At 46.9% G+C, this 24664-nt stretch overlaps 2 long non-coding RNA genes across 5 annotated transcripts in view; both read right to left on the bottom strand.

The window, feature by feature from the left end:
• Positions 1-238: 238 nt before the first annotated feature.
• LOC135191212 (uncharacterized) lies at positions 239-8832 on the bottom strand. The gene is made up of 2 exons (XR_010308766.1): positions 8474-8832; positions 239-1729 (listed from the first exon to the last, which is right to left on the bottom strand). It is a non-coding gene; the product is annotated as an uncharacterized LOC135191212 (long non-coding RNA).
• Positions 8833-14397: 5565 nt separating this feature from the next.
• The window catches only part of LOC135191181 (uncharacterized), a 33683-nt gene continuing 23416 nt past the window's right edge, over positions 14398-24664 (bottom strand). For 3 of the 4 annotated variants that reach the window (XR_010308747.1, XR_010308748.1, XR_010308750.1), the window contains 2 exons: positions 18921-19068; positions 14982-15887 (listed from right to left, as the gene is read on the bottom strand). This is a non-coding gene — a long non-coding RNA (uncharacterized LOC135191181). The other variant, XR_010308749.1, reaches the window with a different exon arrangement.

Here is a 24664-nt window from a genome sequence, read left to right as displayed (position 1 = left end):
TGAAGTGAAAACACAACTAAATCAAAGATTTGAAGGCAAATTTTGGTCAATCTGTGTGTGAGGTGCTCCATGAGCCCACCAACCCTCTCCCCAAGATGGTATTCTCCCCCTGTCCCAGCCCCAGGAAGAACCCAGACCCCAACCACTCCATCCTGTCCTCAAGAGGAACCAGGTGCTCTGAAAGCAAGAGGATACCCTGGGAGAAAGGGGTGAGCAAATGAGACAAAGACACTTGAAGTAACTGATTTACAGGTTTAGCCTTTACTGGACTCCTCGTGAATAGCCAAGTATATTCTTTGCAAGTTCAGACATGATACAAACACAGGCACAGGGAAACCAAAGTCCACTGAGTAGTTTTTGATCCTTTCCACTTTTTGTCCTTTCCACAGAAACAGGAACTCAGGAGAGTCTCAGGCTTTATCCCAAAATGAATCCATACACTGAGAGAGGACTCTTCCCAATCCTCAGCTCCTGCAAGTCTGATGCTTCAATACCATCTCTTGCATAATTCACCTTAAAAGTGGAGGTACCAGCAGGGCAGCCAAGTGAGAAGTATGGAATGGCCTGTGATCATCAGACAGCTTCCAGGGAACAGAAGCCATCGGTTCATCTTCTTGTAGTAGCCAGAGGGAGCTGTTTGGAGACATCTCTCAGGAGCTGACTTAGCTTATCCTCCTCTGGCACACAGGACAGACACCAAAGGGCAACCCCTTCTGTCGCGTCTTCCAAAGGTACACAGCAGCAAAGAGCATCAAGCTTTGGTCAGCATGTCATGGTCTGAGTGCCAGCAGCAAGGAACACTGCCAGAGTTAATCTATCCCTTGTTTCTCAGAAGCCATCCTTCAAGAGTTGCTGCTGGAGACTACCCTTGACTTAAAGGACAGCACGAGAAGCACACATTGCACAGCAAAGCCTCTGCTCATCCTTACATGCCCCCCACCCTGCTCCTTAAAGAACATACAATTTATATCCAGGGTACCAGCAGCTGTAGGTGGAGCTCTGTGAGCACAACACAGTCGATCACGGATGTAAGGGCCAGCAAATAAGTGTCAGACATTTCAGCCCAAGAGATTAGAGATTTATTGACTAGAGTGCAGGAAGAGCTGTTAAATAAAAACAACTGCAGTGCTCTCAGTCTTCCACAGCCACTTTGACTACCATGGAAGTCAGAGACTCATCTTTCATCTTGAGAAATATCTCTCTCCTTTTTGCCTCCATTTACCAAAGGCAGCTGCCAGAGCATTGAGTGAATTAACACCAACAGAAAAGAGCAAAAAACCCAACACAAAATGCATGATTTGCTCACAGAAGTAACTTTGGTTTTGTCATAATTACTCCTGGGGGTACAGGAGAGGGTCCTCTGGCATTTCAGTAGCCTTACTCCTCACCTGGAAAGTTCCACAGAGGAGAATTTGTTGTACTGAGTACAGCAGCCCTGCGAAGCAGGAGAGATGAATTATTGCTTTGCTAACGATGCGCTCTGCTCCCTCGGGCAAACCGCTTGTGGGTGCCTTGTACCCTCCCTTGCCTTAAACCAGTCTCCATTTCTTCTGAGCAGGGAAAAGTCTCTTTCCACGTGTTTGGGCCACTGCTCTCTGAGGCTCTGTGCAGTTTTAGTGTGAGCCTGGGAAGTTCTGCCTGGCATGCATCACAAACAATGACAAACCAAAGCGTCTTACCCCACAGCATTACTTGTCTGAGTAGTCCATGAAGTCAATATACATCACAACTGTAACACAGAGGCAAAGTTCAGTTTGGGCCCAGAGTTAAAAACCAAGGACTGATGTTATACCTGTAAGAGTGATGCCCAACCCCTTTCATTGTTTAAAGGGTGAGCTGCATGCTGACACTGTGCTTCAAACAGGAGATGTTTAGCTAACTGGTGAAGTCAAATTTTCAGATGAGCCTTTGCTTGGCAGAGGAAAAAGTAATCTTTGACATATCAAAGACAGAGGCAGTGAATTACAGTTTGTAAATGCATCACATGAACCAGTGGATAGATCAAAGGAATAATACCATGAGATATTCTGAGTAATATTTGATGCACCTAATTACTGAGAACATGCCTAACAGAGTTTTCCAGTAGCACTATCAATGCCCTGCAGGTACCTCTTCATGCAGCCTGTTCCCCTCTATAGGAGTTGTAGACTACCAACCTGGAGTGTGCTGCTGAACATATACAGACACTGATTCCAGCTAAAAACCTCAAGCACCTAGGGGGTAAAAGTGTTTGCATGGTAGGACAGTTATAGCCGTCCTGCTGAAGACCAAAACCAACTCCACTGATGAGAATGGAGCTCTTCCCAGTTTGTATCACTAGTAAATGAGACAATTGGCTGGCCTTGAAATTAGAGCCCCCATTCAATCAGAGGTGCCAGACCTCTCCTAGACTCTGCCACGCATTTCTCCACGTGGAGAGAAGCTGAAAGCAGCCAATCTAGGTGTCCAATTAGCTCTATAAAAAGATCTTGGACTCCAGCATTCATTCACCAACTCCAAATCAAAATGAGTCAGCCCCATCATAATCAACCCAAGAATGGCTCCTAGCTTATGATTTAATCTTTGAAATGGATCACTTACAGAAGAGGTCTGCCTCTTCTGAAGCTCACATCATTTTTTTTTCTCCAGGATGGACTAACACTGAAAATTCCAGCTAAAAACATTCACTTCCTCTAAATACCTAATCACCTTATGCAGGAGCAAAAAACCATCATCCCGAGGAACAGCCCAATTAAACCTGCAACCTGCAACCTTTTGTGTCCCTGTATCAGGTGGTGGAGCAGTAGCAACACTGGAAAACACAGGGGCTTTGGGAAATGCAGCATATTATCAGGTTTGATGAGATCCATTTTCTTGATGGCTCCTGAAAGATCTTTCTGCTAATTAACTAAGAATACCACTGAATTATTTAATTATCTCTACTTTTGTGCAATAAAATATGTTGTCATATCACACTCTATCTTGCTGTTGCCGCTCATACTTAATGATGCCTCTAGAGTTAGTGATTTCCTTTGTTCTCCCTCTGTAAGTGGTTTTTGGGGATGCTGGAGAAGAGGAGGAGAGCAGAGAGGGAAGGCAAAGAAAAATAAACCAAACCAAACTATCAGTTTGAAAATCTTTTTGGTTTAATGTGTGGGAAAAATCTTTACACATGTTCAGTCTCTAGCTCCAGCCAGTCTCCCAGGCACTATGTGAACTGTGTTTTCAGTGCCACAGCAGACCCACACAGTCCCTGCTAACACAACAAGGAAAAGCTCTCCAGAGGAGGAGGAAAGAAACTATTGCTTCAACAAAAATTTCACATCAGCAAGGAAGGGTTTTTTTTTTTAACAAGGAAGAGGTAAATTATGATAATTACTCTGACTGGTAGGGTCCTTAAGCATTACTAATTAGCATTTATTGCCTGGGTTATTGAAACAATGTGCGTGCTCCCAAGAGTGAAGAAGAACTGGGATGCTCTTTTCCTTCTGAGCCCTGGGAAAAAGACAGGGCAGCAGGAATGCAGTACAGTTGGCAAGGGAGGTTCTTCTTCCAAGCATGGCGAGCACCAGCAGCCCCGTGCGCAGTGGCGCCGGGAAGCTGCTACCTCTTGTAAAGCTCACACTCGGAACTCCTGGACTCTACGCCTGCATTCCACCTCCTTCCCAGAAAAGGGAACAAAATTGAGGCAGCACCAAAGCAAAGTGGCCGTTAGAGCAGTCAAAAATCATCTGACAGCAGCGAGGAGCAGTCAAAAATCATCTGACAGCAGTGAGAAGGTGCGGATTAAACTTCCACTCTGGGGGCTGTATTATTGGGGCTGTGCACAAATGTACTACGAGTAAACCTTTCGTTATTTGAAAGTACTGAAGTATGGCCAAAGATTTCATTACAGTGGAATTAAAAGTGTTAACAAATTGGACAAAAAAAAAAAGAACCAATAAAGAGGTATATGATGCCAATTCCAGCTAGCATTTGCCCTGGGTTGATACGACTTTTGTCTATGAAGAGGCTGCAACCACATTTCAGCATGAGCTGCATTTCAATATCAAGGATTTGTAAGGTGAATGAATCGGAAATCAATTAGAAATGAATCAATAATCTCATCAGCACTACCCACTACGTAGCATCTCGACCATAATTTGGCCCAATAAATTCTTAAGCACTTTGGAAACAGCTCAGGAAAAGACAGACAATAAAAATCATCTCCATTTGCTGAGGGGCAGCACCATGCAACTTTAGGTACTGTTGAAAGCCTTGACATAAAAGAGCAACAATGGAAAACTGCAGAATGCTTTGGACCTCTTCTACCTTTTACTGCCACCAACCCTCCCCCCACCCCACATGCCTTTCAACTTGGGAAAGCAAGTTCCAACTAAGCTACCACGAGGCCAAAGTCACAGAGCTAAACGCCACACTTGCTGCTCAGACAAAACTCCAAGGTGCCAGAACTTGGTAAAATTGGCATTAATTTCTTCTTAAAGCAACATTATTTAACAACAACCACCAATAAAAAAAGCCTCCTTTTGTTTATCTTCCTCCTTTTCAATTATTTGCATCACATATTGCAGAGAATTAGTTGGGAATGTCTTGTATTAAATAAGAATTACTTGGGAATGTGTTGTATTAAATGCCATGGTAGCATACTGGGTATACTTTGAAGCCTATTTGGTATAGTTTGAATTGAAACTAGTCCCAATTTGGTATTTTTCAGTGTTGGTATGAATATAAATTCCATGAATATAAGTTCTTCAATCCTTCTTGAGCCTGACTTACTTCTCCTGTTTCTAAATGATATTGCTGCATAATATTTATTTTCTCTGCCATTTCCCTCTCAATATATTAAGCAAAAAAAGTCTTTTTTTTTTTTGTCCACAGCTTGCAGCAAAAATGCACAACTACAGAGACTGATGAAATTGTCACTGAAGGAACTATGCAACGCTGAGACAAGAAAGCCTCACAGCAAAACGGATAAAGGGGAGGGAAAAAAATCAAACCAAAAGGCAATATCCTTTTGTCTGCAGAAGGTACAAAAAAACCGCTGCAGGAGTAGTTCTGGATTGATTTACATTTGCTTACAAAGAAACGGTTCCAACTGGATATTTATAGCGTAATTAAGTTTCAATAAGGCTGACATTTCTGCAGCTCACAGGCACGGAGCTGGCTGAGAACCCCACTGAACCTGCCTGCCCTGAGCTAGGAGGCTGTGGCTGGCGGGGAGAAAACGCAGTTCTGTTGCAGTTGCTCTTCCCTCTTTTTCTTCTCGCAGGAACCACTAGAAAAGGAGGATGCGGGAATCCAGGGTTTGGGGTTTTTTTAAAGCCTTCCTCCTTATTCCAACGCCTGCCAATTGTTTCCCATTGCATTTTGATTTTACTTCGCTGCTGCGTCTCCCGAAGGCCTGGCTCCTTCCAGCCGCGATGCCTTTAAAGCGCCAGCCCCTCTAATTGATGTGTCTGGGCGAGTCTAGACTGGTAGTGATTGAACCAGCTCCCAATTATGCTCCTCGCTGCGCCGGAGCGGAGCGGAGCGGGGAGCGGGCCCTGCCCCCGCAGCAGCCCGGCCGCCGGCCCCCCCCCCCCCCAGCCTTGCTCCCCGCCCCCCCCCGCCCCCCCCCCACCGGCCATTGTTTTGCCGCAGCCCCGCTCAACTCCCCCCCACCCAGCTCCGCACCGCTCCGCACCGCACCGCGCAGCCGAGGCGGAGACAATAGCGGGGCCGCAACCCCCGGGGAGGCGGGAGGGAGCCCGGCGGGATGGCCCCGAAAAGGGCCGAGGGGAGGAGGGGGCTCAGCGGGGTGCGGGGCGGAGAACGCTGCCGGGGGTCCCCCGATGCAGCCCCGCCGAGATGGGTGCGGAGGATCGCGGAGAAGGGGGTCCCGGCGTGCGGAGACAAAAGCGCTCGCCCTCGCCCTGCTCGAGGTGGGGAAAAAGCGATTAAAACGCAGCTTCAGAAGGAAAAAAAGGGGGGAAAAATCGGCTACTTTTTTTTTCTTTTTCTTTTTGCCTGTCTCTGAGGTGCAGCTAAAGGCTGGACAAAGGTGGTTGGGCTCTGGCGATTCGTGTTCTGCTTTATAGTGCCAAACAGGTAACAGAAAATAGCTGCAACTCGGCATTAAGTTCCTCACTCTGAAGCATTGGCAGTAATACACAAATTCAGAAGTAAAAAGCTTTGTTGGCTTGGGGTTTGGTTTTGTTTGTTTGTTTGTTTGTTTGGGTTTTTTTTTTCCCTTGGGGAGGTAAAATCGTCAATGAAATTACAGTGGCAATAAAAAGAAGCTAAAAAAGAAAAAAACAAAACAAAACAATAATCACGTTAAATAATCAAACAAGCAACCTTTTCCAGTTCATCAACTGTTGAACAACGGGAAGCATCGAACACTTCCTAAAGCTGTTAAATACCGACATGTTACACCAGCAATTTAATATCTCTACATATATATATATATATATAATATTTTGGTGCGTTGTGTTTTAAGTTAAAGCATTTGCATTCAAATTTCAGACAAGGGGAGAGTAACTTCGTTATCAATTACCTTGCAGAACACACGTTAAGAAATAACAGTTCCGACCAGAATTCACTTTACAGCAAAATAAATATCTAGGCAAGGAAAACAGCAGCAGGGAAGAAAAAAACGACAACCACATTTCTTTTAACGTTTCTGGTTTGTCATTTACATAGCATTTTTTTTTTTGCACCAGAAAAGCAGGAAACTTTTCAGTTCTAGAAAGAAAATAAAAAGCTAACCCAAAACTTCAGCATTCGCTCAGGATTTCTTTTGCAGCAGTTCCCCAACCAACAGTGCATGCAACCGTTTCATCCTTTTATTTTCTTCTCGGTTTATTTTCGACCTAAAGATCTCCAAGATCCCAACCCATCTCCTGGGTTTTGCAGGGGGGGGTGTTCTGAATTTTCTCCCCCCCCCCCCTTCCCAGATTTTTTTTTCCCCTCACCCCCCCTGTGTGTGTCCATAGAGCACATTTCTAAGATTAATCGTTCAGTTTTAAACTTGGAAGCATGAGGCATGCTGGGATTTCAGCTGAGGTCAAGCACCAATGTACCGAGCTGTTACTGTTACGCTCTCAGGGTACTCTGTGTTGCTCTCAAGAAGGGGGAGTAAGGGGGGAAAGGGAGAGAGAGAGATGCTGTATGCAGTGGCCTGCAGCAAGGCAACTCTCTCCCTCTCTGAAAACACAAGCATGTATATCAATCTGCCTCCATATATAAATATATATATATACATACCTAAGGCTTTATTTACCTACATACATATTCACACACACGTAGCATCCATATGTGTCTATACGCGCACCTCAATAGCTCTATTTACATGCATCCATATCGTGTATATCTTATCTACACACGCATATAGAATAATCGCTAGATGTGTACATACATACACCCCCATATCTGCATCAGCTGTAAAATTATCTCTTGGATATATATACACACACACACACAGAGCCGTAGAAAAAAAAACCACCCAATCTGGCTGTCAGACAGACTCCAGTTCTGATCGGAGGGTTTCTTTTTTACAGTAAATGGCCATAACCACCGCCCTGCTACGAGCCGAGCAGCCCTGAGGAGAAGACATCCTTTTTTTTTTTCCCTTAAAAGGTCTACTAAACACTATTGTATGTGTGTGTATACGTCTAAATATATATATATATATATATACACACGCAGGCACACATATACACACACAGAGAGAAGACAGGCTTATAAAATAAAATAAAGATGTCCAAGCACAACTCACAGCTCCCAAGAGCCTAACCCGTGGATTTAAAAGCTAAACATCACAAGTTAGGGTCTCAGGGATTGAGAGGGGCGCAACAAACTATTTCTTGCAAAAAGAATAAAACAAATAAAACCACCAAACCCACGAAAACAAACAAACAAACAAAAAAAAAACCCCAAACCCAACCAAACAAAAACCAGTAAAAAAAAAACCAACAAAACCCAAACCATCAAAAGACCCAAATCCCAAATCAAAAATATAAATACAGGGATCAGGAATTAAAGATTAAAAAAAAAAAAAAAAAGGAGAAAGAGGAAAAGAAGAGCAGGCAAGTTCAATTCATGGCTCAAGATTACAAAACAGGACACACAGGTGGAAGGAAAGAGCTTCTCTAAGGACCCTCTGTTGAGAGAATACATTCCAGTTTTAATCGTTTATACAAAAATGACAAGGCGCGGCAGGTTCCTTACAGCTTCCCACAAGGTCGCTTGCGACAAATATATGAAAAGTCTCCGCATTTAAATAACGAGGAGGAAGAAAGAAAGGGAAGTTTGGGGCAGTGACGGAATTATTTTCATTGTTTCAACGAAAAGGAATGCAGAAATAAGAGCAGGAATATGCAGGCTCTCTCTCCAGCCGCCTGGCACAAAGCATGCAGCAGCATAAAGGCGCTGCCTCCCCGCCCCCTCCGCCAGCCCCGCGGCCGGCGGGGATGGAGAAAAAACCCGAGTTCGAGAAAATCAGGTAGAAACTCACCATTTGGAAGCGGGGGAGGCTCCGATCTTCAGCGCCAAGAGCAAGGGGGAAAAGCCCGGCGGTGGGGAGGTGGGGATGGAGGGGTGGGGGGTGCGGGGGGGGAGACTGGAGGGGGGGCGGGCGGGACCCCCGGGCGGGTTCGGGGCAGGGGCTGGGGCAGGGGCAGTGCCCGGACCAGGCTGGGTGCCCGGCGGGTTTTGACACCCGAGCGGGCGCGGGCGAGCGAGCGAGTGCGAGCGTGCGGTGTGCGCAAGCCGGGGGAGGGAGGCGAGGGTGGGTGTGTGCAGCTGGGCAAGCCGCTTGCATTTTTAAAACATCTCTCTCTCCTTTTTTTTTTTTTTTTTTTTTTAAGGGAATATATCAAGGAAAAGAAAAGGGGGAAAAGGAAAAGGAACCGAATTCCTCTGCAGCTCCTCGCCTGCCGCCCTCCTCCCTCCGCGCTCCCACCAATGCCGCCGCTGCCGCTGTTGTTGTTATTATTATCATTATTATTATTATTAAGAGACGGGGCTGGGGGTCTGCAAGCTGCGGCCCGCTCCAAGTCCCGCATCAGCTGGGGGCGGCTGGAGCCGGGGCCAGCCCGCTGGAAGGCGAGCCCCGACTGTCAGCAAGAGGGCGGAGGGAGGGTGCGGGCAGCGCCGCCGCAGCCCGGCCGCCCTCCCCAGCCGGCCGCCGGCCGGGCTTTCAAAGGAAAACCTGGAGAAAAACCCGCTTCCCAGGAGAGGAGGGTCCCCGAGCGCCGAGCACACACACACACACCCGCACACACACACACAAAAGGGACTCCATCCTGCACCGACTCCTCTCCGAGCACCTTGTGCAACCCCAGCCAATGGAAATTTACGCCGGCCATAACCGAGAGCAGGATTTCGTCCCCAGCTTGCCACCTCCTTCTCCGCTCTTCTCCCTTTCCCTCCCTCCCTTTCCTCCCTCTTTCCACCCCCACCCCCCCCCCCAACTCCCCCCACCCCCCAACCCTCCCCAAATAAATAATATGGATCTGCACCCTCCACCCATCTCTGCAACCGCTTTAGGCCCAGAGGCATAAGCGGGGAGAAGCCGAAACGTACCGGAGGGCCCGAGTTTAAAAATGCGAAATATCCGCGGCTGCTGGCCCGGCGCTTCCGAACGCAGCTCCCACGGCCCGGCCCCGGCCCCGGCCCCGCACGGCGGCCAGCCCGGCTCCGCGCCCCGCCGCTCCCCGCCACCGCACGGCCGGGGCAGCGGTAACAGGCACCATTACAGAATCATCATCATCACCATCATCATCATCATCATCATTCACTCCGTCCTTTTCTCACCTCAGGAGTCTGAGCCCATTCACCAAAGTCCTTCCTCGTCCAGGATCTCAAATATTTTTTTCCTTTTTTTTTTTTTTTTTCCTCCTTCTGGATCAGCCAGTCCCGACATCATTAAACTATAGTCCTCCTCTTCCTCCTCCTTCCTTCTCCCCCTCTCTGTCTCCCCCCCTCTCTCTCTCTCTTTTTTTCTTTTCTTTTTTTTTTTTTTTTATTATTTCAAAAAGGGGGAGGGGGGGTGGTAGCTGGGGGTGGCGGTGGTGTAGTAGACATAGCTGCATGAAGTGGCTGCCTTTTAGAAAGCACATTTAATCTTTACTGGCTCCCCTAGGCTTCGATGAAGTAGAAGGGAAAGGAGATGAGAGGGGGAAAGAAAAAATACAGGCAAGGGAGGCTGTTGAGGGACAGCAAGCATCAGGCTCAAATCAACGACCAGATGAAAATGTACTAGACCACACTGCCCCCTCTCTTCCTCTCGCTCTGTCTCCGTCTCTCTCACACACTCTCACTCCTGGAAAGCTTCAGTGTCTGGTTACAGACTCTTTTGGATCCTTCCCCCCCTCCCCACCCTCGCCCTTTGCCAACTATCCTAGAGATTCCTTGCATGCCTACTTAAATCTTTAACAGAATAAGGACTTGGCTCCCCCCGCCGCCGCCAGCCTCTCTCTCGCTCTCTCTCTCACACACACACACCCCAGCCCCACTCACCCCTCCCCAATAATCTCTTAAAATCTCGGGAGAAACCCGTCGCCGCGGCCACCGACGTATCCCCGGAGCGGCTGCTCCGTCCCCGCCGCCGGGCACCGGCCCCGGGACCCTCCCGGGCAGCCGGGCACCCGCTGCCGCCCCACGCCGCCCTCCTAAGGGAGTGCAAGGGGGTTGAGAAATGGAAGGGGTGGAGGAAGTGGTGGTGGGACCGCAGCCCTTCGCCTAGCATCCCTCTGCCTGGATCTGGATTTTAAAACAATAAAATCCGCCGCTGCTATCTCGATTTCCACCCCCCCCCGCTCCCCCCCTCCGCCCCTCCGCCACACTGCAGCCCGCAGCCGCCCGTGGAAATCGCACGCCCCGCGTCTGCATTGAGGCAGGCAGACTGCCTGGCTCATGCCCGTGATGACTTTAGAGATGACAATCTCCTCTCCTCGACCCCTCCACCCCCCACCCACCCCTCTGCTCAATGGCAGCACCGCTGCCTCTCACACCAGACTATATTTGCAGTATGTGCTAATTTACCAGCTATATGCCCTTGGATTTTAAAATGAACTCATCAGTCAATGTTTCTAGTACCGATGCTCCCTCTCCCTCCCTCACACACACCCTTCACTGCAGACATGTTACTCATTCTCCAAGCATTTCCTCTCCCGATGTCCGTCAGACGCATATACACTTCATTGATCAACCCAAATCCCTTGATAACAATAAATAATAATACAGACAGTTAACATCAGCGGGGAGCTGGGAGGGGAGGAGAGGGAGGGAGAGACAAAGATGACGACTAAATCTGCATTGTGCTTTATGAGGCTGAGCCCTGCGTTTTCCAGAGATGTGCTACACAATGCGGAGCGCAGGTATGCCCCCAAAGACAGCACATAGCCAACATGTGGGGCCTGACCTGAACCCCCCCTCCCCACGTTGGAAATGGGCCTGGGAGCTGAGGCTGGCAACGCCTAAATACCTGACTCTGCATAGGCTTCGAAAGGAGCTGGTGGGAAGGCAGGGTGGTACTTGCTGCAAGGGAGAGGAAGCACCTAACGCAGAACACAGAAACAAGTCAGGGAGGCAGTTTCTTTGTTACGCTGTGCGCCGCACAGATGCTTAGGACTTCCAGGTGTCTGAGGATCCAAAACCCCGATAGGTGCATAGTGGGATTCACAGAAACACTTTCTTAGCTCCCCCCGAAATCGGTTTCCTTTGTACTGAAAGCAGCAAGCACCTATGTGAGAGGGCAGGTGAGCGAGATGGGCTATTAAGCATCTCTCTGTAGCATGTGCCGGGCGTTTTAGGGCTTCTGCGGCTTTATTTCCTAGTTCTCTGGGAGAACTAGGAAATAAAGGGAGGCTGGGGAAGCTGCCTGTTGGGATTTTGGCTAGCTAGACAACTTGTGTGGGTCTGGCAAAGAGAAAGTGACTGCAGTGTAAGTGTTCGGGAAGTTGGGGAGGGTGGGGCTATCTAGAAGTCTTTGACTCACTGGGGTAACTCCCTGAACACAGGAATTAAATTATTACTCAAAGCAGGCTGCACTTCACGAGCACCAGCCTGAGAGGGAAATTCTGCGTGCAGGCAGAGGTTGAAACAGCTGGAACAAAACGCCTGGAAATAAATATGTAATAGCTAATTAAATTGTTGGGTGCAATGCAGAAGTTCTCGGGTGATGGAAGAGCTGGGATTGCGCAGCGAAGTCAATCCAGAAATCCATAGATACAAATATTCTTATTTATACCAACGTAATCCTGATTGACATCAGCCTAGATAAGGGAAGAATCAAACCCTGTGTGCTGAAGGATCTAATCTTTGGGAGAAGTAGACTGGATTAGAGAGACTGTGTCTGTCAACCATCCTTCCACTCTCCTTACAGATTCCCTCACCATCACAGCAGCCTGCAGGATGTCACCATCACACAGAACAGTCCACATCCATTGTCCTTCTCATCTTTCCTAGTTTTTCCTTCCCCAAAAAGCCTCTTTGAGTATTTGTTATTTTTTTGGGGGGGGGAGAGGGGAGAAGTTTTGTTGCAAATACAGAATTTCTTTATGCAATGTAACCGAGTCTTTGGAGGATACTTATTTCAAGCAGTTAACACCTGACCCCAATTTTTGTGGGTAATTAGTGAGCTAGATAACCACACAAAGTGGGTAATTATTTAGTACCCAAGGGTACAGTACAAGAGGGGAGAGGCTGGCAATGTTAACAAAAGCACATCCCTAATTATTTGTATCTATACCAGTGATGCTTTAAGAATAGTGACTCCACCTAATGATCCATGATACAGCAGTAAACTATTTTGCTTCTCTTAGCATATAGCCATGGACTAGCCAAGGGCAATGTGTGAGGGCAATGCAAATTGAAGGCCCAACTTTGGAATATGCACAGGCCCCAAGAGAAGCAATGGGAGAAGGCAGCAAGACTGGAAGTGTTTGCTCTAGAACAGCAGCAGAGCCTAATAGCCATCACTAACAGCTAACAGGTTGGTTGAGACGACTTGAAAAGCCACGGTGGAAGAAGCTTGCAGAGTATGCCTCAGGGTCTGCTTCTTGCTTAGGTAATGTGGCTGGGCTGATGGATCTTTGTGGACAACAATAACCCTAATCATGTTTCCACTGAGCTCAGTCTTGCTCGTTACAAATCGCTTTGAAAGCTCTACAAATGAGGCGTTTTGTGTTTGTGGAAGGTCAGGGCTGGCCTGCAAGAGAGTAGCACTGGAGGTAAAAATAATAATAATTAAAAAAAAAAAAAAGGGCTGTATTTGATGAATTTCAAACCCCACATTTCTCTCCTGGAAAATCATAGAACCAGTCAGGTTTGGAAGGGACCACAAAGATCGTCTAGTTCCAACACCCCTGCCACGGGCAGGGACACCCCACCCTAGAGCAGGCTGCACACAGCCTCAGCCAGCCTGGCCTTAAACAACTCCAGCCATGGGGCCTCAACCACCTCCCTGGGCAACCCATTCCAGCCTCTCACCACTCTCATGATCAACAACTTCCTCCTCACATCCACTCTGAACCGATTTCCAGCTTCACTCCATTCCCCCCAGTCCTGTCACTCCCTGAGAGCCTAAAAAGTCCCTCCCCAGCTTTTTTACAGGCCCTCTTCAGATCCTGGAAGGCCACAAGAAGGTCACCTGGGAGCCTTCTCTTCTCCAGCCTGCACAGCTCTTTCAGTCTGTGCTCATAGCAGAGCTGCTCCAGCCCTCTGCTCACCCTCCTGGCCCTTCTCTGGACACACTCCAGCATCTCCACATCCCTCTTGTCATAGGGGCTCTAGAACAGGATGCAGTACTCCAGGTGGGGTCTCACCAGAGCAGAGTAGAGATATATTACATCCTCAGTAGGTTGGCTTTTATTATTTTCCACAGATTTTAGGAGAAAGAAGAGATGGGAACTATTTTGAAAGAGAAGCTAAATAAGAAAGACTCCGACAAGAATAAATAAATAAATAAGGGGGGGGGGGGGGGGAGGATGGGGGGAGGGAGGTTGATCATGAGAACCACGAGAAAAAAAGAAGTGTTATGCTGGAAACAGATTCATCATCTTAAAGAGTGGTCACTATCCACTGACCACTCTTTGCAACATCACTTAAGGGCACGTTCAAAGCAACACACTGCGCTCAGCGGAAAAAGCACTTTCCTTTCTTAATTGCTTTTATGAATCATCACTAACATCTGGACACTTCATTTATTAGAGTCCAGTAACCTTCTTTTTCAAATCAGTTCCACAAAGCTAAAGGCCTCCAGGCTGGCATAAAAGAAAAATTAGAGTGAGAGGTGTCATTCTCTTTTGATCACAGCTATGTATTAACTTAGCCTGCTGCTTTGGCGTGGTTCAAGTCAGGCACTACAGCAGCAAACACGAATGGCAACATCACCTGGCACTAGAACCACCAGGAATTTGAAGTTTAAACTAGGAGAGTTTGAGGGGTTTTCTTTTGTTCTGGCTTTTTTTGGTTGTCTGAGGGTGGGTTGGGGTCTTTTGTTGTTGTGGCACTGTCCCTGGAGGTGTTCAAGAAAAGACTGGATGAGGCACTTAGTGCCATGGTCTGGTTGACTGGATAGGGCTGGGTGCTAGGTTGGACTGGATGATCTTGGAGGTCTCTTCCAACCTGGCTGATTCTATGATTCTATGTGAAAGAGGCCTGAAGACTGTTCTCATATTTAAAAAGAGGGCACATTTTGGCAGTCCTCTTAATCCTGAGCATGCCAATATGAACACAGTAAGAATGGAAATAAACACAGACACCAGAATTGAGGCTAAGTTCAGAGCAGCTGTGAGGTAGACACTTGTCCACTCTGAACTGCACTTGAAGACTGAAGCTGATTTCACATGCTGCAGGCCATTTAATAACCCACTAACTTATAATGGTTGGCTGCTACCATGCTGAGGTGGCTATAAATGAATTGGTATCCCCCTCACTAATCCTCTTAGGGACCTGGCTTGCAGGAGAAGTCCTTGCAGAAATGGAGTGAGAAGAAGTTTGCAGAGAGAAGCTGGAAAACAGAAGGGAAGAACGAATTTAATCATGGAGACAGGTTCAGAGGGAGAAGAGACCTCGGAAGGTGCACAGTTATAGTAGAAAGCAGAGTGAAGACAAACTATTACTGATTTTTGCTGAGGCCAACTGAAATGAGAATTCAAAGGAGATGACATGTAAGGAGAAGGGGTGCTCAGCCAGAGAGGATGATTCAGCGATCTAAGCACTAACTATAAAACCTTAAGGCCTCTTTGAGGCAAGTCAGTAACTTCCTCCTAGGCAAACTACACAGAGATCATGTAAGAAATATGCCATTGGAATGGGCTGCCCAGGGAGGTGGTGGAGTTGCCATCCCTGGAGATGTTCAACAAAAGACTGGATGAGGCCCTTAGTGCCATGGTTTAGTTAATTAGAAGGGTTAGGTGGTAGGTTTGACTGGATGACCTTGGAGGTCTCTTCCAACCTGGTTGATTCTATGACTCTCTGACTTTAAGTTCTATCTCAGCTCTATGGACTGCACCGAATCATGTATGAGGATATATGAGAATGGTTTGCAAATAAATCAAGTGTCTTCAGTGGAGTAAAAAGTATTTACTGATACAAATGAAGAATTCTAATCATTTGAGGCAAGGTACAAAGTCACAGTGCGGGGCACATCCATTGGAAGCCAAGTTTGGCATAGGTGCACTGATTTGGGCATTACCAGAACAGTGCTCTGTCAAGTGAGGAATTTGACAAACAGCTTCTTGTCTGCTTTGTGCTTCGTTGTTCAATTCCACACCAAGTCAGTCAGCAAACATTTCTTCCTAACTTGCTTCCCCATAATATAGAACCATCAGAACAATGCTTACCATGTCCCTGGAGTGTTTGGAGGTCCTTGGAAGAAAGCTGCTATGTTCAGATTACTTTTGGTATCCTCATTTGGTACCCTGTTAGTCAACAGAGAGGATGGAGTGTGGTTGAAGGCCATGTAAATTCCCTTTCACCACCAATTTCTTTTAAGCTGATTCACCCCCCACCCCCCCAACTTTCACCTCCAAATCCAACAAGGCATATGTTAGAAAATTACCTCCCCCAAGCACTATCCTGAAAGGTCTTTGAGTTCCAACTCTGTCAGTCCCAATGATAATGGAGAATGATAACAACAATAAGGTGAGAGAGACATAAACCAATCCCAAGGTGAGTAAAGCAAGCAGAGGTAAACCAGTGCTGCTCACTGCCAGTGACCAGAGTCTGCTGAAGGGCTCTGGAATACTGCACCATTTGATGCCCTGATTGAAAACCAAGTTTAGGGGAATGAGAAGAGTTCAACCAAAGTTCAGTTAATGTAACAGAGGGATTTGAAAAGAAAGGTTAGAGAGATGAATTCATCTGATATCAAAGAGTAGGGGAAGTGGGAATGCAGTGCCTAGATTTATGTGTGCTGGGTCTGTGGGGAGTTAACAATCTGCTCTTATCCATGAGCTCTCTTCTACATACCAGCTCGAACTGAGCTCTGAAATTCCAGGTGAAAGTCAAATTTATGTGGATGAAGTCATGCCAAAAAAAAAAAAAAGTATTCCATCTACTCCTGCATGATTTGCCATTTCCATAATCACATAAAGCACCTGAAAACCTTCATATTTCACATGGTTTCAGGTCCACCAACATTTTCAACTGAGACTTGATCCACTTAAAACATAAAAAGTGCCAAAAACCTCACTAAAATTTCAGATAAATCTCACCTGTTTGGAGCTGGTGACAGCATTTTTTTAAGATCAGATTAAGGTTTCCTACTGAAAATCTGACAAATCTTGAAATCCTCCAGTTGCTAAAGTAGGGGAGGTTCAGGCTGGATGTTAGGAGGAAGTTGTTGGCAGAGAGAGTGATTGGCATTGGAATGGGCTGCCCAGGGAGGTGGTGGAGTGGCTGTGGCTGGAGGTGTTGCAGCCAAGCCTGGCTGGGGCACTTAGTGCCATGGTCTGGTTGACTGGACAGGGCTGGGTGCTAGGTTGGACTGGATGAGCTTGGAGGTCTCTTCCAAGCTGATTGATTCTATGATCACAGGATCACAGGATGTTAGGAGTTGGAAGGGACTCAAGGAGATCATCCAGTCCAACTCCCCTGCCAGAGCAGGACAATCCAATCTAGCTCAGGGCAGGACAATCCAATCTAGCTCAGGGCACACAGGAACACATCCAGACAGGCCTTGAAAGTCTCCTGAGAAGGAGACTCCACAACCTCTGTGGGCAGCCTGTGCCAGTGCTCTGGGACCCTTCCAGGCAAGAAGTTCCCCTTTGTGTTGAGCTGGAACCTCCTGTGCTGCAGCTTCCATCCATTGCTCCTTGTCCTATCCCAGGGAGCAGTGAGCAGAGCCTGTCCCCTCCCTCCTGACCCCCAGCCCTCAGATATTGATAAGCATTGATTAAATCCCTCTCAGCCTTCTCTTCTCCAGCCTAAGCAGCCCCAGGTCCCTCAGCCTCTCCTCATCAGCCATGCCATCCAGTCCCCTCATCATCCTTCTAGCCCTCCACTGGACCCTCTCCAGCAGATCCCTATCCCTCTTCAACCAGGAAGCCCCAAACTGAACACAGTACTCAAGATGAGGTCTCAACAGGGCAGAGTAGAGAGGGAGGAGAACTTCCCTTGATCTGCTGGGCACACTCTTCCTAACACACCCCAGGATCCCATTGATTAATATGTTAACCTACATATTAATGCTACAAAGACTTTCTGTCTGGTCAACTTTGAATGCCTTTAAAAAAAACAGTTGAAATTTCAATAGAAACATTGAATGAAAGAAGATGATGTCCCTCAATCAGTTCTTTCTTTTCCCTTTTCATTTTTTAACTGAAAAAGCCAGTAAATATATATATATATATATGTGTGTGTCCATATTTAAGATGTTCAATTAGCATTTAAACTGCTGAACCTGAAGTCAACTTCAGAAATGTGCATAAATTTTAGGGATGTTTTAGGGACCTGACCTGGCAGAAAAAGTAGAAAATTCAAGTGAAATTAGAAATCCATGTGACTAAGAGCAGAGCTAGGATGAATTATAATCCAGTAGGAAAGAAGTGGTGAGGTTGCTGTGTAAAAGGGAGGTTGTAATTTAGAGGCTGAAGGGCTGCTCCTCTGTGGATTGCTGTGGACCTTCAGTCCTGTAGTCTGCTTCCAGTTCTCTCCTACTTAAACCCAACTCAAGTAGGTAACATAACTGTTGGACTTATGAAAGGAGTTGTGACTCTGAGCCTTCAATAATGTTTGGGAAGAGCAATAAGAGATTCCAGGGACATGAAGAACCTCAAAGCTCAGTCATCCCTAGCCCTTTTCACCACCAGCACTCCAGCTACAGTACTCCCTGCAGCTGACACAACTGAGAAGGATAAACAACCTGAGGGTTGTTCCCCTCAAGAGAAAAGATCTGCTGAAGAATTAAGCCACAAGGTAGGACACAGCTGGTTGGTGGATGCAAGCCACCAATTCCTGCACAGGGACAGGCAGAAGGTGGCACAGAACCAGGCAGAGGAATCCCAAATCAGTGGTGATGACAGTGGTGAGCATTCAAACAACCTCTTCCTATTCCCAGTCCTGCTGCTGGATGTGCTAAGTGGCTTGGGCAAGTGGCTCCATCTCTTTGTGTTCCCTCTTCTGCCTGCCTTATCTATTTAGACTTCAAGCTCCTGGGGACAGGGAGTCTCTTCTCACAGGCTATCTATGGGATGCCAAGCCATTTAGGTGTTGCTGTCAAAGAAATACCAGGCTTGGGCACGTTAGCACAGGGGAAGGCTGAGCGCAAGTCTGCTTGCCCTTATCTCTTGTGAAACCAGACACAGAGGTCTTCATGCACAGCAACTTCTTTTCAGTTGCTACACTGGTGCTGAGAGTGTATTAAAAATTAGGAAGCCACATATCAAGAGGCAGGTGACAGAGAGGATGAACATCAGAAGGCAAGGACAGCACAGCAGCCTGTGAGGACTTACCTTTGGCCCATCAAGCACTGCTCAGTCTCTGTATGCCAGAAATAGCAACGGGATGCAAGCACAGCAGCCACAGTCTCCTCACTCCTGGTGCCAGTCCATGCTTCCACATCACTTAATGTGGCACTGCAGGCTCCAGTACACCTTAAAACTTGAATTTAGTTGGGTTTATAACACAAAATAAGGCGGCACAACATTTATGCAAGATACAAAATGGAGAAAACAGAACTATCTGAATATCAAATAGCTTCTGATCAAAAAAACACTAATAATTAGGACATTAAAATATAATAATAACATTTGAAAGTTGATTTTGCTTCCATGTAAGTAATATTAGATGAGAAATACTGTCAGGTTTTATCTTTGGACAAGTTATGCCAGCATCGAGGTAGTCCCTGTGAGATGTTTCTTTATACAGAGTGTGCTCACCTGACATTCCAGTGTGGTATCATAGAATCAGATTCAGTCAGGGTTGGAAGGGAGCACAAGGAGCAGCCAGTTCCAACCCCCCTGCCATGCCCAGGGACACCCTACCCTAGAGCAGGCTGCACACAGCCTCAGCCAGCCTGGCCTCAAACACCTCCAGCCATGGGGCCTCAACCACCTCCCTGGGCAACCCATTCCAGCCTCTCACCACTCTCCTGCTCAACAACTTCCTCCTCACCTCCACTCTCAATCTCCCCACCTCCAGCTTTGCTCCATTCCCCCTAGTCCTCTCACTCCCTGATAGCCTAAAAAGTCCCTCCCCAGCTTTTTTGTAGTCCCCCTTCAGATCCTGGAAGGCCACAAGAAGGTCACCTGAGAGCCTCCTCTTCTCCAGCCTGCACAGCCCCAACTCTTTCAGTCTGTGCTCACAGCAGAGCTGCTGCAGCCTCTGAGCATCCTCCTGGCCCTTCTCTGGACACACTCCAGCATCTCCACATCCCTCTTGTCCCAGGGGCTCCAGAACTGGATGCAGTACTCCAGGTGGGGTCTCAGCAGAGTGGAGTAGAGGGGGAGAATCACCTCCCTCCACCTGCTGGCCACACTTCTCCTGCAGTCCAGGCTCTGGACTATGAATACAGGGGGGGGACACCTCATGGGAAAGCCACTACCTATCTAGTGATTTAATTTCCTACATCTTCTCTTCTCCAACTGACAATTCAAGTCCCTGAAAAGTAAGGGCAAAAGATGCCTCACTTCACTGTTACAAGATGACTGTTTTTTCCCTAGCTGTTTTCCTGCAGAAGATGTATGAGCCTCACATTTGCTGCTCCATGCAGTGGGGTTCCTTAAATAAAAGCGTATGTTCCCTGTGTGTTCTGGGAGTGCTTCGTACACTGCATTAGCCTGTTAACTATCCACATTTGCTTCAGACTTGGACAGCCACCTAGAAAACCTGCCAAGACCTTTTCTGGCAGCTTCTTCCCAACAGTTCCAGGAAAACATGGACTATTCAAAGAATTTTAGGGCCTCCCAGCTTCGTTTGTCACCACTCTCCTTGCCCACTTAAAACGAAATCACAGACAAATTGCTCTAATGCCCTATTAAAGCCTCTAAAAGGGCCTCTCCACAGTAGGGTATCTGAGGACAGCTCGACATTAATTTCTGATGCAAAGCTGTGTTGAGATGTAATGCAGTGTGGCACCAGGCAGACCAAGAGCTTCGCAGCGGGCGAGGGAGGCGCTTCAGGGACGCTGAACTTCCCCAGTGGGTTCTGCCCAGTTTGGAGTTTTTAAACCTCCCTCAGACACCCAGGCCAAAAAAAAAAGAGAGATTAATTTTGTCCTCCTTGTTACTCCAGCAAATTACTGTTGCAGTCTCAGGCCTGTGTCATACAAGAGGCAAACAGAAATGTGAAGAGTTAGATCAGAATTCAGCACCGCTGTGGGTCTCAAGGCTCTGCTTGAGCAACGCTGCTCAGGATACGCTCGAGTCCTGCTGCCTAGAGCTTGCCTGCAAGCTACCTCACAGGCCAAGCAAAATGATTCTGTAAGCTAAGGTCAGATTTGTGCAAACAGCATCTGGAAGCATTTTCTTTGCACTAACTCCTTTTAAAGCTGTGGCAGGACAAAGAGAGGGAAAAAAACCAACCCTGCTGTCATCTGCGTGCACTGAATTATTGCTAAGCAAGAGGCAGACTGGCCCAGCTCACTTGCACAGCTTCCCCCAGACTGAAAATGCAAGAGCAGCATGCTTTAAATAATTTGAAGAGGCTTTTTTATTACACAGGGAAGAAGAAGGAAAAAAAAAGAGCTTCTCTGTGATTTCAGATGTCAAGTAGTCTTTCTTAATTCCTAGCACTAATTCATGGATTAAATATTTAGCCCTTCACTTCAGCCTGACTGAGAGTGCCTCAGTACTGAGAGCTGGCAGAACTGAGCCACGGAGCACCCCACATCCTTGCACTCATTCTTCACTGGACCATTTCTAGGCATCCCTCCTGACCTCTTGACTCAGTTTTGGGGTGGGACTGATTCACTGCACGCAGACTGTCTGTTACGCTTTCACCTTGCATCCTATTAGTCTGAAAAGTTATCCCACACTTCTCTTTGCTCCAGGTAACCTTTTCTGGCCCTTCAACTGATTAGCCACTGCTGGTTTGCAATTTTGCCACTTCACAGGCATGTGACAGAGTTGTATGCAAACCAAAGCAGAATGTCTTATGAGATTCCTCACCTCTCCTAAAACACACAGCAGTGAGCTGGGGTCCTTACCTCCAGAGAGGCTGCATGCATCATGTAATCAGGTGGTGGATGTCTACTTTGCAATTAAAAATTGCCCCTCTATTGGAACACAAAAAAAACAGAGCAACACAGGGCCCCTTGCACTCACAATTCCACTAGACAGCAGTTCTGCTAGATAGCACCATTCCAATGGATCTCCTCTCCTCTTTTAGGGAAGAAGGAAGAGACTGCAGTTCCTTACCTCTGATGCAGAGCTCTGAGTAGTCACTTCATGAAATGCAGCAACCAGCACAGGGTCCTTGGAATGTATGACAGCAGCTTGGTTCTAGACTGCTGACCAGGGGCTCCTATCCTAGGAGAGCTGTGGCTCAGCAGCCTGACTGCACTGTTACTAACACAGCAAGTGATGGACACTGCTTTGCTTTTCCCATTAAGACCTGCAGTGTTTACCTCCTCTCTCAGTAAATGAAGGGGAACACTTGACTGAAATGTCTTAGGGCTCTTACATGTTCTCCTTTCACATTTCAAAAGCTATTGGAAGGGCAATTTCCAAACCCAACTCAAACCACAAGATCTGTAGCAGGGAGCAATCATGCCTTGCTTTCTTCCCTTCCAATTTCCTTCCTTTTTTTTCCCTCCCCTGCTCTTCCTTTTTTTTCTTACATGCTGCCTTCCAAATCTAACAGCCTCACTTTTGAAAGGAACTGGAAAGCCAAGGGGAAGCTGTGGCATCTGACAGACTGCAGCCACCACTACTGCAAACCACTCCCTGCTGCCTCAAGTCCTGTTCCTGGAGAGGCCACTTCAGACTGAAGAAAAGCAAACTTTCAAAGAAACCCACATCAGTGGCCTTAAGCTGGGAATGGGTTTGACCTGCTGCTTACAACAATTCCTTAAATCTCACTTAAGCTAAGGAATACAAAGGCTCTGCCTACACTCCTCAGGGGACTGACTGCAGTGACCCCAAATCTAGCATCTGCCTGAGCTGCTGCAACCACAACCAAGAGCTTCTCTTCCCACTGTTGTTTTTTCCCCTCACCCCTGCCCTGAACTGCAGTAATTTCATCCCAAACCCTGAAACATGCTAAACCAGTTCTAAAGTTATGATGATCAATCATCATATTTCTACTTATGGTTACTAGAAACTTAAGTATCCAATCCAGACTTCCCATTAACTTCTAAAAGCAATTAGGGTCATTTGTTTAATTAAATACTGGTGGAGGAAGCCTGCTTTAAAACATCTTCAAATGTGTCTCCCCACCCTCACTGTAAAGAATTTCTTCCTACACTCCAGTCTAAATCTGCCCTCCTCAAGCTTCAATCCACTCTTCCACACCTTACCACTACAGGTCCTTATAAAAAGTCCCTTCCCAGCTCTCTTGTAGCCCCATTCAGGCACTGGAAGGCTGCTCTAAGGTCTCTGTGGACCCTTCTCTTCTCAAGGCTGAACAGCCTCAACTCTCTCAGCCTGTCCCCATACAGGTAAGTGACTTCATCCTCAGCAGCTCCCTCCTGCTTTTAAGTAAATAATTGCTTGGAATACTTTTACCATGGCCTAGTTGACTGGTTGGACTGGATGATCTTGGAGGTCTCTTCCAACCTGCTTGATTCTATGATTCTATATACCCTATGTGGTATTTCATTTGCAGCACACCTCAGACAAGCTTGGATCACCTAAGGAGAGGAAGCTGCAGCCTATGAATTTGAGAAGGAAGCAGGGAGAGGTAGTGGTAAGGAAGAGCCACTGCATATAAAATAGAATGCAGAATTTGAATGTCTTTCCATATGTGCCCCAGAAACCTGATTCATGAACTTATTTAACCAAGAAACAGGGCCATGACATTGCACAAAGAGGCTAATTTCACCCTGCTGCATGTAAAAAAAAAAAGTTATTTGCTCAGGGAAAATACATTTCCTATTTTGAATAGAGAAATCTAAACCTATGCAACTGGGACTGCCTGCAGCATCACTGGAGTCAGGACAACTAAAGGTTTTTGTCTTCTTTGAAGAGAGAAAAATAAAAGGAGGGGGAGTTAGGGGGGGTTCTTTGTGGCTATTTTGTTTGATTGGTTTGGTTTGTTGGGTTTTGCTGTGGTTTGGGGGTCTTGGTTGGTTGGTTTTGATGGCTTTTTAGTTTGGTTTGTTGGGTTTTGTTTTGGTTTGGAGGTCTTGTTTGGTTGGCTTTGGTGGCTTTGTAGTTTGGTTGGTTTGTTGGGTTTTGCTTTGGTTTGGGGGTCTTGGTTGGTTGGTTTTGGTGGCTTTGTAGTTTGGTTGGTTTGGTTTGTTGGGTTTTGCTTTGGTTTGGAGGTCTTGGTTGGTTGGTTTTGGTGGCTTTGTAGTTGGGTTGGTTTGGTTTGTTGGGTTTTGCTTTGGTTTGGAGGTCTTGGTTGGTTGGTTTTGGTGGCTTTGTAGTTTGGTTGGTTTGTTGGGTTTTGCTTTGGTTTGGGGGTCTTGGTTGGTTGGTTTTGGTGGCTTTTTAGTTTGGTTTGCTGGGTTTTGCTTTGGTTTGGGGGTCTTGGTTGGTTGGTTTTGGTGGCTTTTTAGTTTGGTTTGCTGGGTTTTGCTTTGGTTTGGGGGTCTTGGTTGGTTGGTTTTCGTGGCTTTTTAGTTTGGTTTGCTGGGTTTTGCTTTGGTTTGGGGGTCTTGGTTGGTTTTGATGGCTTTTTAGTTTGACTTGTTGGGTTTTGCTTTGGTTTGGGGGTCTTGGTTGGTTGGTTTTGGTGGCTTTTTAGTTTGGTTTGCTGGGTTTTGCTTTGGTTTGGGGGTCCTGTTTGCTTGGCTTTTGTGGCTTTTTAGTTTGGTTGGTTTGGGGGTCCTGTTTGCTTGGCTTTGGTGGCTTTTTAGTTTGGTTGGTTTGGTTCACTGAGTTTTGTTCTGGTTTGGGGGGTCCTGTTTGTTTTTGGTGGTTTGGTTTGTTGGGTTTTGGTTTGCTTTGGGGTCTTGTTTGGTTTTGGTGTCTTTTTTAGTTTGCTTTACTGGGTTTTGGTTTGGGGGATCTTGTTTGTTTGGTTTTGGTGGCTTTTTAGTTTGGTTAGTTTGATTTGGGGGTCTTGTTTGGTTTTGTTAGCTTTTTAGTTGGGT

This window comes from Pogoniulus pusillus, chromosome 38 (genome assembly GCF_015220805.1).
Source record: "Pogoniulus pusillus isolate bPogPus1 chromosome 38, bPogPus1.pri, whole genome shotgun sequence".
Lineage (NCBI taxonomy): Eukaryota > Metazoa > Chordata > Aves > Piciformes > Lybiidae > Pogoniulus > Pogoniulus pusillus.
Note: the sequence above shows the minus strand (reverse complement) of the source record. Positions and strands in the feature narration are given on the sequence as shown.